The sequence below is a fragment of the Metopolophium dirhodum genome, chromosome 1 (assembly GCF_019925205.1).
Source record: "Metopolophium dirhodum isolate CAU chromosome 1, ASM1992520v1, whole genome shotgun sequence".
Classification (NCBI taxonomy): domain Eukaryota; kingdom Metazoa; phylum Arthropoda; class Insecta; order Hemiptera; family Aphididae; genus Metopolophium; species Metopolophium dirhodum.
In genome coordinates this window covers 34,878,089-34,895,278 of record NC_083560.1, presented here as the reverse complement: position 1 = coordinate 34,895,278, position 17,190 = coordinate 34,878,089, and the positions used below count along the sequence as shown (strand labels likewise).

The window sequence follows — 17,190 nt, the reverse complement described above, 5'->3', positions numbered from 1 at the left end:
CAACAAATCAAAACGATTAAATCGCATACCGTTTCAAACGTCAATATTATTGTCAACATAAATTAAAGTCATCGACGACGGCCAGGAATCAGTGGTAGTTGGTATCTAAACAGCTTGCTTGGTTAACCCGAACCACAGTATTTTAAATATTTTGCAAGGTGTGAAAAGGGGCGACGAGGTGCGACGAGGTGTAACAGAATGACCTGACAAATAAGTGGTTAGGTATAATATGTAGTTTTGAATTTTTTTCATTTATCTATAATGTATAGACACTTGCGCCACAAGCACAGTAGTAAGGTTATAGTTTTTATAACACAGAAAAAAATTTTTATGGAAAAATTCAATATAGCCAATTCGTAATACTAATTTTTAAAAAAATATTAATGATAAAAAAGTCTATGTAAGTCGAGTAGTTTATTTTTGAACATTTTTGTAACTATACATTATTTATAACGTATTTAAATTTTTCAAAATATTCTTTTGGGAATTTTCACAAATCATCGTACAAAACTAAATCGATTTTCAATCGTAAGTATTAAATGCATACGATATATATTTTTAATTTTTGTTTTTCAGTGCTACCTTTTGAACTCTGTAAAAACGATTACTGTATGATAATGATGGACCCATCAATTTATTTTCATTTCAAGTAGAATATAAATTGGTTTACCTATTGACCTTAAACAAAAATATGATAATTGCCGTTTTCGTGTTTTATCAGAAATCAGAGATAATCTATAAACTATTGTAATTCGTACTAATGTATTCATAGATACTATCTAAAATATTATAATAGGTATCAAAATATTCTGCTTTTCCCCGAGTCCTCATAGTGTCCACCGATAAAATGCGAAAAGCAAAGAAGTCTTGCTGAGCACAAAATTCAGTAGGTGCCTCCTCTACCAGTAGTCGGTAACCTATACGAAATGTGAAGTATGGAATTCAAATATTTCAGAATTCATATATTATGCAAACATGTATAATAATAAATAGGGCTGGGATTTCGATGCACTTAAAATTTTTTTTCCTGCTCACTTACAAATCCGTAACATGTACTTTTGAATGAGAATAAGAAAATTTATTTTGCATTTTTTGACAATTTTTGATTTAACATAATTTTCTTATTTTTTTAGGGCATTATTGGAGTTTTGGGTCCAAAATTTAAACTTGAAATTTTATTTTAATATTTTACACGCTAATGCGAGTATTTAGAGTGTTTCTGGTACTCTTATGATAGTACATTTACGTTTTGGCGATGAACAACTTCAAATGACGTATCAGGTATCAGCAAATCGTTTGTTTTCGTTACTTCCACGAAAACACGTCTATAGACCTATAGACATGTATGGAACATTGGATATTTGGGTACTTTGGTATTATAACGAGTAAAAATTGGTGGACCTAAATAGCTGGGCATCGTTCAAAACCGCACGTTAACCATTCATAACCGCACATTTTACACCGTTTAATACTGCACACATTTTATTGACAGTTAAAAATTAAACATTTATTGATATTAAATAAATCGTCATAAAAAAATGTAATATTACATTATATATTTTATAATTTTAATATTAACTAACAATCGTTTTATGTAAAATTAATTCAATATAATAAAATAAGAAAAAAAGAATTGTTTACTAAAAATAATTAATGTTTAGTTTGCAATTAATGTCCATTCTATTGTTTTCAAATATTCAATCAAAGTTATTTCATATGAAACAATCATGTAAACTAAAAATCGCTTTTTCTTTGTCCTTAAATTCCTTACGTGTTCCTTGAAGTTCCCATATCTTATAAGTCGAAGTTTGCTTTCTGTAATCGCCTGCTGTTTAACATATCTATCAAATAAAACGATTTAAAAACGAACCTTTTCCAATTTTCTAATTTTTCAGGACAGATATTTTTTGTTTCTCTAATTTTTAAATGATTTTGATAATATGTGATATACCACTGAAAAAGAGTTGAACAAAATGATAAATCGATTTCTGATATAGGAAATGTTGTTCTTAAAATGTGTACAGTATATCTTTAAATTAAACGATTGTGGAAAAAACGTTACTTTTCCAGGAATACGTCTTTGTATGAATAAGAAACTGGAATAAGCGCTTTTTGGAAAAAAACAAATCAATTTATGTCCATCACAATTCCTGACGAAAATGGTGGAGCTTACCGTTGACATCAGCCGTAATGAGAAGTCAGTTACTCGTGTCACCTCGTGACATCGACGTTCAATGTGTTAAAAAACGAATCACTACGTAATACCTATTATTAGATATTTTTAGAAAATATGAATAATTTATATAATTTATACAATATTTATGTTTATGACTTTTTTATTTTTCATAATCTAACTTAGTATGTTATACTAACAGCGCCCAGGGGAAAGGATACACGCTTACCCCCTCCCCCTCTTCTAGATCTGACACTGTCAACTACCTAATATATAATCATATTATTCCACAAAAATGTAAACAAACGAGCTCGATATGTTATCACTTCGCGACCACAAAAAATATGACGGTCTCATCCTGTGATGTCCCCTCCATGTTTTTATTATCTATATTGGAAGAATATGCCTACTTACATTTCTCTCACTATCTTATGATATAACTCAAGCTGTATCTCTGTCTGGAACGACCGACACTCGGGAAAATGTTCCGTATATTTCTAAAAAGTGTCTATGGCTATAGTAGCGTTTCTTAAACTTTTTTATCCGTGGAACGCTTTTATGACAATTTTTATCGTGAAACACCTATATTTTGTTTTTAGCTTTCGAAAATAAGTTATTACAGCTCGACAATTAGAACCGCTACACTGTTTCAATAGTTTTAATGGGTCATAATATTATGTAAGGATTATTTGCAATAAAAATTATAATAATTTACTGCAGGTTAAAACCGGTATTCAAAATCGGTATCCAATATCGGTTTCAAGTCATGCATTATTCTTATAATATTATAATGACTGGGGCTTGAAAACGAAAATATATTTCCCGATTTCAATTTTGATTTCGGTTATTAATATTTATTTTTTCCGATTTTGATTTCGGTTTCGTATACTGGTATTTATTTTTTCTGATTTCGTTTTCGGTATCGATTTCAGTTTTTAACGGGTTTAACTGGTATTAAAAATCGGTTTCAAGCCCTGAGTCAAGGTATGGACACAAATTCTATTGCAAATAAATCCCTATATTAATTTCAGTGTTTATTACCGCAGTAAAAGTATATACAGGTAATCCTACTTTTTCTTCTACCACACGCGTGTACTTAGGTATACTAATTACGTCATGTTTGTACAGTTTATAAAAGTGGTTTTCGACGGGTGATAACTAGGTCCTGGAACTTGATGTTCTAAAAATCTTTTAAAAATGCACACAAAAAAAAAATTGAATGACTTATAAGCATCAAAAAATTACTTTACATTGATTTAAAATTTACGTTTATACAATTCGTGTATCATAAATCGTAATTATTAGAAAATTTTTTCTGATTGACCAGACTTAAAATAGAACCTGCCTACAGTTTATTAAATTATCGTAAATTGCCACAACAAACGATAAAGATAATGAACGTCGATAATTGACAAGCTAATGAAAACTGAATGTGTTATAATAAAGTGTGTAACTTTCAACAAGAAAAAGTACAAAAATGAATAAAATGCACAATTCTACAAAATGACCGTAAAGCAATAAATCCCCTAAAACTGCAAAAAATGCAAAATAAAAATTGTACCATTAAATTCTATATTCCGTGAGTCAAATTTCTGCAAAGACGAGCCTCGAATGTAAATACATTAGAAAAAAAGATGCAAATGCATCAAGTTCCGTGACAACGGTTTGAATATGAAACAAGTTATATTTTACACACCACTGCCCCCCCCCCCCCCTCCCCCGCTGTGTAGGTACGGATTTCACAAACGACAATACGTCCTTGTCGAATACCACTCGAATACCTACGGAACGCGTTATTCCAATATAATAGTATATATTATTATAATTTTGTGTAATATAATTATTTTAGTATGAAGAAGTGTCAAAGAAAACTTTTTAGAACCTCTCCATCTAATCAAAACGATCCATTAAGATAAAAAAAAAAATATTTAGAGGGTTCATCAAAAATGAATTACACAAATGTAAGAGTTCTTCCGGAAGATCCGAGCACAAAAAAATTGCAACTTATAATAAATTTATATAATAATAATAATATCAAAAATTGATTAACACAACACAGATTTTTCAAAGTTAAGAAAATATAGAGCTTATAATTTACTTGTAAAGTATACCAGAAAAAAAAGTTTGTAAACTATTTAGGTTCAACTTATTTTAAGCAGATACCGACTCTATTTAAAAAAAATATTCATTGTGGCATAGTTAATGGGAAAAAGTTGTCTATAAATGGCTATTAAAAGTTAGTTACTCCTTAAATATTAGTGTCCGTATTTCGGTGAGTTTTGGTTTTAATTTGAATTTAGTGTTATTGTTATTAATTACAAATATAGTAATTTGTAGAAAAGTTATAATAACTTAACATTCGTTTTATTTCACATAATATACTACTTTATGTTTATCGATATGTTTATTAGATTGTATTTTTTTCTTCTTTGTAATGTAAATTTGATGTATTTGTATTGTATATTTTATATTTTATATTTATATTTTTAGAAAACCATGTGTCTTTTTGTATCATTTTATGTAAAATATGTATCATATTTGATTTCCTTTTCACTGTAAGGAATACTAGATATCTATATACAATTGTTAATTCTCTACTCCGTCACAAGCTCAGGCTTAAAGGAGTAGATATTATATTGTTTATCGATATGATGTAAGCTACCTATAATAAATATTAAAATAATAATAATCAAGCCTGGGCATAAATGAGTTAAAAATTTAAATTTAAGTTAAAAGTTAGGTTAAGTTTAAGTTTTTCATTTAACTTTTTAAAAAGAAATAATAATTGTCTTAATTTTTAGATAAACTGATTTTTCTTGATATAAACTCAATAAATAACGAGTTATTTTTAATCGGATCCAAGTCACATTGATTTATCAATAATGCAATAATAAATATAATTGAAATTATTATTGATGATACATTTTAACCCATTGCATGAGCATTTACTTTTTATTATTTCAAACCATACAATTGGCCACTTTCAAAAAAATAACTTAACTTGAGAGTTAATTGTAAATTTCCGTCCAACTCTAAACATGACTGAGTTAAAAACAAAATCAGGATAACCACTGACTTAAAACTTTTTTTAAAATGTGTTCTATCGAATCGAATCAATTTACAATAATATTATCATCGACTTGCCCAGGCCCGATAACAATAACAATAACAATAAAATATTATACCAAGTGGTGTTCTTGCACGGCGATAATGCGCGGGAAAACGAATAATCGACGGCGGAGAAACGCACTGGACGCGCGAAAAGTGTGGAAATGGAAAATAATATAATATCGACAACAGCCGCGAGTCTCGTGCACCCGGTGAGCGGACACTGCCCGGACTTTGGAGTCGACACATGCTCCCTCCCACCCGGTGGTCAGAAATAAAATAATAGATAGACGATATTAACATTATAACAACAACGCGCGGAGCGCATAACAATAACACTGACAATAACATCGACGGTATTATAATACAACAACAACAACAACAACAACAATAATACCGGGTAGGCGCGCACGTTTTATTAATAATACGGTATTGTACTTACCGGCATCGATAACAATAATATAACAGGCAGGTCGCGTGGGCGGGTGACGTCGTTATCGTCGTCGTCGTCGGACGGATAAAACGGGAGACTTGCACTGGTGTGGCGCGCGCCGTTCTCCTGCTCGGCCGTCGCTCTCGGTGTGACACGCCGCAGACCCGAAACACGACTGTCTGCGGCCGCGGCGGAATCGTAGTTGTCGCCGGGTATCGACCGAGCGACCGGGATCGCGGGTTCGAGAAAATAATAATAATATTCGGTCGGAGTCGCGCGCGTTTCAGCGCGCAGCAACAGATCGGCGGCGCCGGGCGGCGACGTCTCTCGTCCGCGGCGCGCGTGTCGGAGGACGGCGAAAAAGCGAAAGCCCCGCACACACGTCTTGTCATTATCGCGCTGTCCGGCGATAGAGAGAAACAGAGAGAGACAGAGAGAGAGAGAGAGAGAGAGAGAGAGAGAGAGAGAGAGAGTGTTATTGAGAGGTAGAAGCCGACGAAAACGCGGAGAAAACGCACACGCACACATCGTTTTTCGGCGGTTTCACGGGTGGGTGAGCGGGTGGAGTGGGTGGGCGGAACGTGAGTGGAAGTGTCACAGCCGCTGTCTTGGAATTCCGGCGGGGAGGGCGGCCGAGTGAAAATTACCCGCTCCCTTAAGCACCATTCTTCGACCGTTTTGATTTTTGCAAAAATTCTGTGGACATAATATTATTATAACCCGCAACGTTTCAATGTGGCCAAAACGTAGGTATACTTACCGGTGTTCAAAAAATACATTACCCGTTTCTTGGCGAAACTTCCATCGGCGTCACTATATAGAGTCAAAATTCTAGGGTTGCAAAACAAAACTGCCGCCTGTTTACTTCTTCAACCGTGGAAATATTTATATTAATATTAATATTATAACATAAATATATTTAGCGTATTTATAATTTTAACTGAACTTTGTTGTATTATTAGAATATAAGTACTAACTTACCGTTATAAAAAATAAAAAATAAATACATATTTTGAATAATAAATATTGAATACATTTTTTTGGTGGCAAAACGATACTTTGCTATGCTAATAAAATGTATGGGCCAAGTAAAAATTCCCCATTCGCGTTCCCTTCGCTTGATTATTTTTTTTTTTTTTTTGTAAAATTGAGTGTAAATATTAACCTGCAACGTTTCAATATGACCGATATGTACTTACCGCTGTTCAAAAAATACATTACCCGTTTTTTGGTGAAGCGACCAAATCCATCGGCGTCACTACATAGAGTCAAAATTCTAGGGTAGTAGAAAAAAAATTGCCTGTTGTTTACTTTTTCAACCGTGGAAATATTAGTATTATAACATAAATATATTTAGTGTATTTATAATTTTAACTGAACTGGGTTATAGGTATATTAAAAATATAGGTAGACCTTGTGCACAATTTAACAAACACAAATTGTCTTGACGATGATAAGATTTTTACTTCGTACTGTAATAGTTACAAATTACAATTATAAAAACGAATAATTGAATAACAAATATTGAATACATTTTACCTTGCTATGCCAAAAAAATATATGGGGTAGCAAAAGTACCCCTCGATATACGACCTCAATAACACTTATGACTAAATAATAATATATAAATCGTGTTCATGGTACCTAAATCGTAATTTCCTTTATTGTTCATATTGCATGTTTTAACTTATGCTTTTGAATGTGTATACTAATAACAGCAGAATATTGTAAATAAGATAGTTCTTGAGTCTTTATACGAATTTCCACTTAGTGAGACCCACTAAAATCGGTTAGATAACATAAAATAATGAAAAAGTAGGTATACCGCTGTGCAGTACAGGTTACAAAATGAGTCACGATAATGGATGGTGTTAAATTGTAATTCAATAATATATTACCATTGTATACGAAAAACGATTCGATTCGATTCAGTGGAGGTGTTTATCTGTCAGTCGGCGTATAATATCATAATAATATTTTTAAGTTATGGCAAAATAACTAAGATCGCTATGCTTAGTTTTAAAATAATATTCTAATTTCGTCCAAAGTTGAACTTAAAATAGCAACCATGAACTGTGTTTGATAAAATAATGCCTAAAAATAATTTAAAAAGAGTCAAATTATTTTGAAAAATATGTTATGGTTTATAGAAAATAGTGATATAAATATCCGAAAATAAAGTATTAATTATTGTTATTAATTTGTTTTTTTTTTTGTAAACTGGTTTTGCCTAAAAATTCTTGTTTTTTTTTTTATTTTTCCTGACGTTTTGAAAACTATTGTGAATTTTCAAATTTTAAAGATTAAAAGTACACACGCGATTCACACCCGTCAGAAAATATACAAAAGTAGAAATCGAAGCATTATTTTCTATTAGAAAAATTGGAGATGTGAGCTCAGTAAATTTACCGGGTACATTTTAAGGGTAAGCGTAAATTTACGTACATATAACCGAGGTGTTTTCAACCGGGTAAATTTATTTTACCCTTCATAAAATCGAGTGACCACTCATGCTTTTAATAGTGTAATACAATTTATTTAGGTAGTCTATACGACTATTATAAGTAGGGTTTTGAAATTTCATGAATTTTTCATGATATATTAATTCATTTTGATGAAAAATAAAAATAAAATGTTTATTATACCTAAAAGTTTATAATCGTCAATTTCTCAGTGAATTATTTTAAAAGTTTGTTTATTGTACGAAAGAAAGAAAAAATGTAACATATTTACATATCATTTATAAGTTGTTTAACAAATCTATAATAGTTATAACAAACTATTATCTAAGTATTAAATAATAAGCCCAGAGCACCTTCACATAACTCAGCCACATATGCACACATATTATACACTTTATGATTACTGAAAATACACTATTATTTCATTCATTGTTGGAATTGACTTCAACTCTATTCCAAACCGTTATCTTTTCTGATATACAAAAATATTTTAAAACTCATGTAAAAAAATGTTTTTATTCTCAAAATAATGCCAGGAATATTTTTCGGCACTATAAAATATAGAATATACATATGAAATAATAAATCAACAAAAATAATATGTTTTTCTTTAATTCTAAGTGTGGAATCAGTTTATTGTTTCTAATCATCTATAACCGAACACGTTTAAAAGAAGAAAAAATATTTTTCATATTTGTCATTAAAATATTCAAGAACAGTAAAATTTTCAATTTTGAAATATTTCAAATTTAGAACCCTAATATTATAAGTGTAGGCAATGTATTTTAGTGTATTGTCGTGATGTCGTATAATAGCCGTACAGGTATAGGAATAGGTTAGATAAGTTAACCAATTGATAGATTGTAAAAATGAATAAAATATATTCATCCTACACCTACACTCTTCATGAAACGGTTTTGAGAAGGTAAAAAATTGAGCTCGTAAGTTTAATTTGGAAATTGAATAAAAATTACACCTACAAATTTTTTTTTTACAAATTGTACGTACGTTTTACCGGTGAATTTACTAAAAACGTTTCACCGTTAAATTCCACGTCTCTAAGAAAAATGTTTAAAGACAGAAAAAAAACACTCACATCGTTGTAGTAAAATCAATACATCCATCGCTCCGTTCAAAACCAGAAATAATAAATAGTTAAATAAATATAAATGGAAATATCATTGAAGCTACGCCATGGCATTAAATGAAAATTGGTGGACTGCAATTGGGGCACATTATTTTGTTTACTCGCTTCGAATACAATTTATTGTATATAATATAATTTAAGTAATAATAGTATATTATAAAACCCGAAGCCACAACAATGGGGAAAAAAATGTACAAAGCTAGTACCGGCAATCGGGCCATATATTTACAACATTAAAATTTGTAAAAATAATAGTCACTTATCATTTATTAATTCAACAAAGCAACGAAATTATTAAATTGAATTCGTATATAACTATACATCGACAGACAGTCAATTATCAATCAAAACATTTTTATAATATTATAAAAAGCCAAAAACGGATATTTTTTTTTAAATAACGAGACACAGATTGGACAAACCTAATTTTCCTTATAAGTTAGGTTGATATCAGACACCTTATCATAGATACCTTTGACACCGACACGACCGATTTTTTTTTACGGTTTAGTGACAACTGATAAATGTTCCTCGCGTTAAGCTCATAATAATAGGTACTCAACAAGTATACAATGAAATTCTAGAAAAAAGTTGAGTAGGTAATAATGGCCCTGCAACAGTTGCCGAGTGCTCTTTTTATGAACTTAAAATATCAGTGGCCATTTATCGCGTTTTTCTTTTTGAAAAAAGGTTAGTGGTAGCAGTTTTGCAATTTCCGAACGCTCATATTGAAACCTGCTAATGTATATTTTTTTTATTATTAAATAAATCAAGAATTTAAATTATTTTATAATATAAGTTAACATGAAAAGTCTGAAAAGTGATTTTAGTTTGCCAAAAATAATCATCGTTTTTTATTAGACATTATACGAGTTATAATATGACGTTTTCGAGGGCAACAAATCCAAATTTCACAATATTTTTTAAATTCAACTCAGTATTATATAAACATTTTTAAATTTTTTTTATGATCATTTATATTTATTATTCATACCCAGTTCCTATATGTAAAACCGTGTGTATACCTATAAATTAATTTTTTAATTTCGTGAGCAAACATTTGTAGTTTTAAAACTTATTTATATGTTTCTATTTATAATTCTAATATACTTAACATTTATAAATGTAATAGGTAGAAAGATCTATTTAAAAAATATCATAATTCATATAGTAAGTTTCGTTAGGCTTAAGTAATTCAACTACTGCATACTACAAAAAAACAAATATCACGTAATTAACAATTGGAGCAAATGGAATATTTATTATTTAACCCACGTATTTCTAATATAAGTGTTATATAATGATAAATTGTTAAAATATATTAATTTTTTAGTAGTTTAATATAAAACTAGTATTTATCAACAATTTTTTTTCTTATTTTTAAATATATTGTTAAAATTTAAAAGTTATGAATCCATCAACTATAACATTTTGACTACATACTTTCATTCAATGGTCCATTATTATGTAATTTTTTAGGTAGGTGGGGAGGGAGCATTGCCAATAACCCGCCCACCCCCAACCCATCACAATATAAATCTACGATTTTACAATATTTTTGATAATTATTTAAAGGGATGACTTCATTTAGCACTTTAGCAGTTAGCGATAGGCCAACGATAGATTCATTGCAATGGCATGTTTCTATACGCCGACAATATAATTTGTTAATTTATTTTAAAATAATTTGGAAATTTAATGCGAAACACTCATTTTTAGATAATTGTACACTTAATTTTATTATTTCTATGATCATTAACAATGTATGCATTTCACACCCCTGGAGTAATAATACTCCTACGGTAATAATATTTTATTATGGCATAACAAATGTATAACAGTTACGGTTTCGTTGAACGTTTCAACGACATTATTATGTTAATTGTAGGTATATAATATATATCTGAATAAACAATGTGGCACAACATTCCCCCAGAGATTATACGCTTGTAAATTGTGTAGGTATAGTGAGTAATAATATTATTATTATGTATATTGTTGTTAAAGTACAATCATGGCCACCTGTTAACCTGCGCGTATACACAGCGGCGCGACCTAAACGGCTCCGGTATTCGACGACAAAATGACTTCCCGTGTACAATTCTAAATAAACACCAACACATTTTTAATTTAGGACTTATAATACTCTTGATTTTATGTACAGCTCAAATTTTCATGTATTACTTAGCACATAAAATTTTAAAAAAACACCATCACATTTTTTAACGGCACCTCTTCCGAGACAGCCAAAGTAGTAAGTACCTATATTATGTATATTCGTGAATTGATTGGTAAATAATAATTGTGTTCAACGGAAGCCGTTTGGAAACATTGACGTATATTTGTACAACGGGATCCGTTTGAACCTTTTTGTAAAACGGTAGCCACCAAATGGAAACCGTACGCTGCCCGTCATAAACTTGTGAGTTCAAACTTCCACGTTCGACAGCAAACCGAATAACAATAATAATACGACACGCTGAGCATAACAGAGTATTGTGTCATTATTGTGATAATAATACCGAGTATTTATCCGTCCTATACCGTGGTTACGGTTGCGGGATTTCGTGTTATTTTCTTAAGCCGTCCACTGCGAAAACTATACGGATTTTCTCCGAACGAAAAATAATATCGTTCTCTGCAATTACAAACTGTTTGAATGTCTATTGTAATTGGGTAATTGGGCCACATTTATCCGCCTGCTTTGTATAAAATATTTATTTACATTTTACTACATTTTATTACCTTTAACGTTCATTAACTCTTTTTTTCCTAATACATAAAATTGTTTTTTTTAATAATGCCATTATACAGATTACAAAAATGTAATATAAAATTAGTCGAATAACCAGTAATTTTTTTTCTAATGCATACAAATACAATAATTATCATTTTAAATAATACAATATATTTAAAAAATTCAAATCTGTTTTTACCTTCATATTTTTTAATTTCATTAAGAGTATACTTTTTTCTTTTATTTAATTCAAGTTCGTTTCATGGCTCTTAATGTTTCTGCGTTTCTCATTTTTATATAAACTTTTTATTGAACTCGCAATAAAACGTTAAAAAATACGAATATTAGGATGTGATGTAAATAATTTAATTTTGAAATGCGAATGAAAAAATTCGGCGGCATTTGTTGTAGTGATTTTTTATATTCACTGTAAATAATTACGTTTTTGGCTATTTTTATCCATTTCATTTGATTGCAGCCATTGATAAATTCTATATTATTTAATATTGGACAATTAATTACGCGGTCGCTTCGAATAAAGTTTCGTGTGCACTGCAGTGTTAGGTATTTTAACTACATATTAATATATTAAATACTATTTTATTATAATTTAAAATGTCCATCAATGTGGCCCAATTATTTCGTTAAAATCGTGAATACAAATTACTCGCAAATTATTTCGTAGTTTGAAATTCAAAACAATTTCTATTTGAATAACCTGTCAACACGGATGTCGTCAAAATTCTAACTATAAATGCTTACAAAGAAATATTGTGACTATGTATTTTATAAATAACATTTGAAATAACTATCATAACAACTTATCATTAGGTCTATAAAAAATTTCAAGCTATTTGATCCAGCGGAAAATTTTTTATCGACGTAAAAAAAAATTCATAAAAAGTGAAAAAAAATTTTGCCCCAGGTGAGGATCGAACTCACGACCTTAAGATTATGAGACTTACGCGCTGCCTACTGCGCCACCGAGGCTTGTCGATATAATGTAACGTTTCTGTTATTTAAACTAATTTTCGGTATAAATTTATCGTAAATAAAAAACGGATTTTGTATAAACAATACATGAATGTGTATTAATCGTGCATATTAATATTGTATTTTATCGCAAAGCGATGTGGTGTTGTATTTATATATTTATTTTTTACTGTCCAACATAACTCAATATCTATTCAGACTATACCCAGGGCTTATATTTGACAAAAAAAAATGCAGTTTTATGTTATTAATGTTATAAAACGTTACACAATTTTTGCGTTTATCGTTATACAGAATTTAAACGTTATCCAAGTTTTGCGTTTATCGTTATTCAAAATAGTGTTCATACCTATTAAATTTAAAAATAATAACCAATGCGGCTAGCTAATGGCCCGGATACGGAATATAATATTTATTAATCAATTCTTAGATTGATTGCACGAAATAAATGTTTCTACGAAATCAATAGACCTTTAAAATAAATAGATTTTAATATATTTCGTCTTACGTTATTTTTTGTTCAATGATATTCTATAAATTACGTTTTGCGTTATGTTTTATTTAATGATATAAAACATATTTTTGTAATCGTTAAGTTATGTTTTGCGGTATTTAATTATTTTTAATTATCGCTTCCCGTTATAATTACGTTTACAATTTTAATCGTTTTTTTGTCAAATATAACGTTATTATAACGTTTGCAAGCCCTGTATCTACCTATTAATATCACATTATATTATGATAATATTATATAGTTGGTATAACCGATATAAACGGACAAACAGTAACCAAACTATACCTGTCGTCTGCAGTACACACTTGTTGAACAATAATTAAACTGTTGTTAATTAATCAAAAGTCCCTTCATAATTGTATCATAATTATTAGGTAGGTAATAATAACATAATTGAATGTATATTGTATATAGTACAAATACCTATATAACGGCGATGAAGCGCAACAATAACCGTGAAATCCGATACACTATTACAATATTCGGCACCTTTAATCTTATATCAAAACGTTTAACGTAGTATCGGACTGGAAATAATAAAATTGTTATAATTAATGTTTATTAAAATATCATAATATGATAGATAGATAGGAATCATTTACATTTTTACCAGAGGCGACATAAACATTTTATCCACAAGGGCCTTATTATATAATATCTAATAGCCGATTAATAATATTTATTTTGTTAGGTATTCAAATTATATTATCTTGATATCGTTTTACAATATTAATGCAACCCATAACTTCCAATTATAAATACTTTATGCACAAAATTCATTGATAATATTATCTTTCCAGTTCCCCTTTGGCCCTATGTGTCTATGTATACCTACAATATATTATACAACAACAATTATTATTGCATTATACGGCGTGCATTCACCGTAATATAATGGGTTTATAGCGGTTTTGGCATTCATTGAGGAGGCTAGGTGCACCTATTCTTGTAAGGACATATTGACGCGAAATGCGAATCCCCTTGTCACCTATACTCTCAAAAATGTTATTTTCTCTTTCAATATCTGTCGGAAAACAAATGTAAATGTACCTATAAGAAACTTAGACATCACAACAATTCAATGACGACAATGGGTACGATTAATAAATATATCTATTATTATAAAATTCCAATTGATAATAACTTATTTGTCGATGACGCGCAACGCAATTGATTAGCTGTCACGTACGTCGTGTTGAACGCCTAAACTATTTTGTTCCCAAAAGTTACCGAGCGATTATCGGTCAGCCATGCCAGTGGCAGCGTCGCCACGACGTTCGCCGACGTTTGCCGATGTTTGCCGACGGTTATGACGTGCAGTCTCTCTACATAGAACCGCGCATGTGCTATTCGTATTATTTTATGAGCGTAATAATAATATAATATTATGTGTGAGTGTTAATTATATGTGTACACATTTTACGTGCTGGAGAAGGCGTCGGCTAAGCTATATTGAACATTTTATCGCCATATTTTTAATAACATCATCGTATCCGCCTGTTGCGCGCGCAGCACAGTGCCGCCGTGGTCACCGTTGTCTTGATTAATGACTGATATTAGGTACATTCCGTAATTCCTTGCATAAAAACACTACCTATATAGATACATTTTATAAACATACGTTTAATGGATAGCAGACAATTGCGAACGGTCCTTATCGGCAGCACCTTTTCGAATGCGAACGTTGTTACCGGCTAATGTTGTCATTAACTGTTACCAATCACAACGATTATAAATTACATAATTTTGCAAACACTTTTAAATATATACTTTTAAAATTTTCCGTCAACCGTTTCAAAAATGTAATTATTTTTGAAAAATATTAATTATTCGTGGTTATGACGTGCAGTCTCTACAGAGAACCGAGCATGCGCTATTCGTGTTATTTTATGTGCGTAATAATAATAATATATTGTGTGTTTGTGTGTGTTAATTTGTGTTCGCATTTTACGTGCTGGAGACAGAGCGGTGGCAAAGTCTCCAAAGCTATATTGAATATTTTATCGCCATATTATTAACATTGTATCCGCCTGTTGCGCGCGCAGCACAGTGCCGCCGTAGGTATCTTGTGGTCACAGCGGTCTTGATTAACGACCGAGATTGGGTACATACGGTCCCTTACATAAAAACACTTAACACATACATTTTATAATTATACGTTTTATGGATAGGAGACGATTGCGAACGGTCCTTATCGGCAGCACCTTTTCGAATGCGAACGTTTTTACCTGCTAATGTTGTCATTAACTGTTACCAATCACAACGATTAAAAATTAAATAATTTTACAAACCATTTTAAATATATACACATGCAATAACATGAATATACAATTTTCCGTCAACATTTTCAAAAATGTAATTATTTTGGAAAGATATTAATTATTCGTGGTTATGACGTGCAGTCTCTACAGAGAACCGAGCATGCGCTATTCGTGTTATTTAATGTGCGTATATATACTGTGTGTGTGTGTGTGTGTGTGTGTGTGTGTTAATTTGTGTACACGTTTTACGTGCTGGAGACAGAGCGGCGGCAAAGTCTCCTAAGCTATATTGAATATTTTATCGCCATATTATTAACATTGTATCCGCATGTTGCGCGCGCAGCACAGTGCCGCCGCCGGACTTGTGGTACCGTATCTATGGTCACCGGCTCACCGCGGTCTTGATTAATAACCGAGATTGGGTACATTCCTTAGTCCCTTACATAAAAATACTATATAAACATGCGTTTAATGGATAGCACACGATTGCGAACGGTCCTTATTGGTGGAACCTTTTCGAACACGAAAGTTTTTACCTGCTATAATATGTTGACATTAACTGTTACCAATTTACAACGATAATAAATTACATAATTTTACAAACACTTTAAAATACATACAGGTGCAATAACATAAAAAATAAAATGTTCCGTCAACTAGCTGTTTCAAAAATGCAATTATTTATAAAAATATATTAATTATTCGTCAATATCCATATATTATTTGATTTTTTTTTCTGTGTACTGAGTTCCAGTTAATTTTAGGTACCCGAAAAGGGGCATATTAATAATTCACTTGGTTTGTTCAAAGTCTGAAAATATTTATCAATTTTCGTTGATATACTGAAACTACAATGTTTATTTGAACATATCGTTATTCCGTCTCTGGGTGGTCTTACAAATTAATATTTATAACTATTTAATAATATATTACATCTTTTCTGCGTTTAGATGATAGGTACGTTATTCACTATAATATAACATTATAACCGCGGTTCATCAAAACAAGTTAATCTGATGACAGACTAATATCCAAAATTTACGACTATTGGCAATATTCATTATTATTTACAGTGGAATATTGGCTCAGTAAACCACGATATCTTATTTAATATCTTTATAGCGGTCTAAGCAGTATTATACAACATTAAAATGCAAAATTAAAATCAACGACAGAGTTGCTCGTTTGAAAACGTATTTGAATATAAGATATAGAAATATTATTTCTTTGATCTACCGTCAATCGTTCGTAATCGAATTATCACGAAAAAAGTACTGCAATCGTAAAATCGCATTTTATTTATTTCCCTAAGTGTATATAATTTAAAACATTAAAAACTTATACAAACCAACGATATTTTAC

At 30.6% G+C, this 17,190-nt stretch overlaps 1 long non-coding RNA gene and 1 other non-coding gene across 2 annotated transcripts in view; both read right to left on the bottom strand.

Annotated features, from left to right (window-relative positions):
* The window catches only part of LOC132936852 (uncharacterized), an 80,049-nt gene that overhangs the window by 48,185 nt on the left and 14,674 nt on the right, over positions 1-17,190 (bottom strand). The window lies entirely within an intron of this gene.
* Positions 12,978-13,050, bottom strand: Trnam-cau (transfer RNA methionine (anticodon CAU)). Its single transcript has one exon. It is a non-coding gene; the product is annotated as a tRNA-Met (tRNA).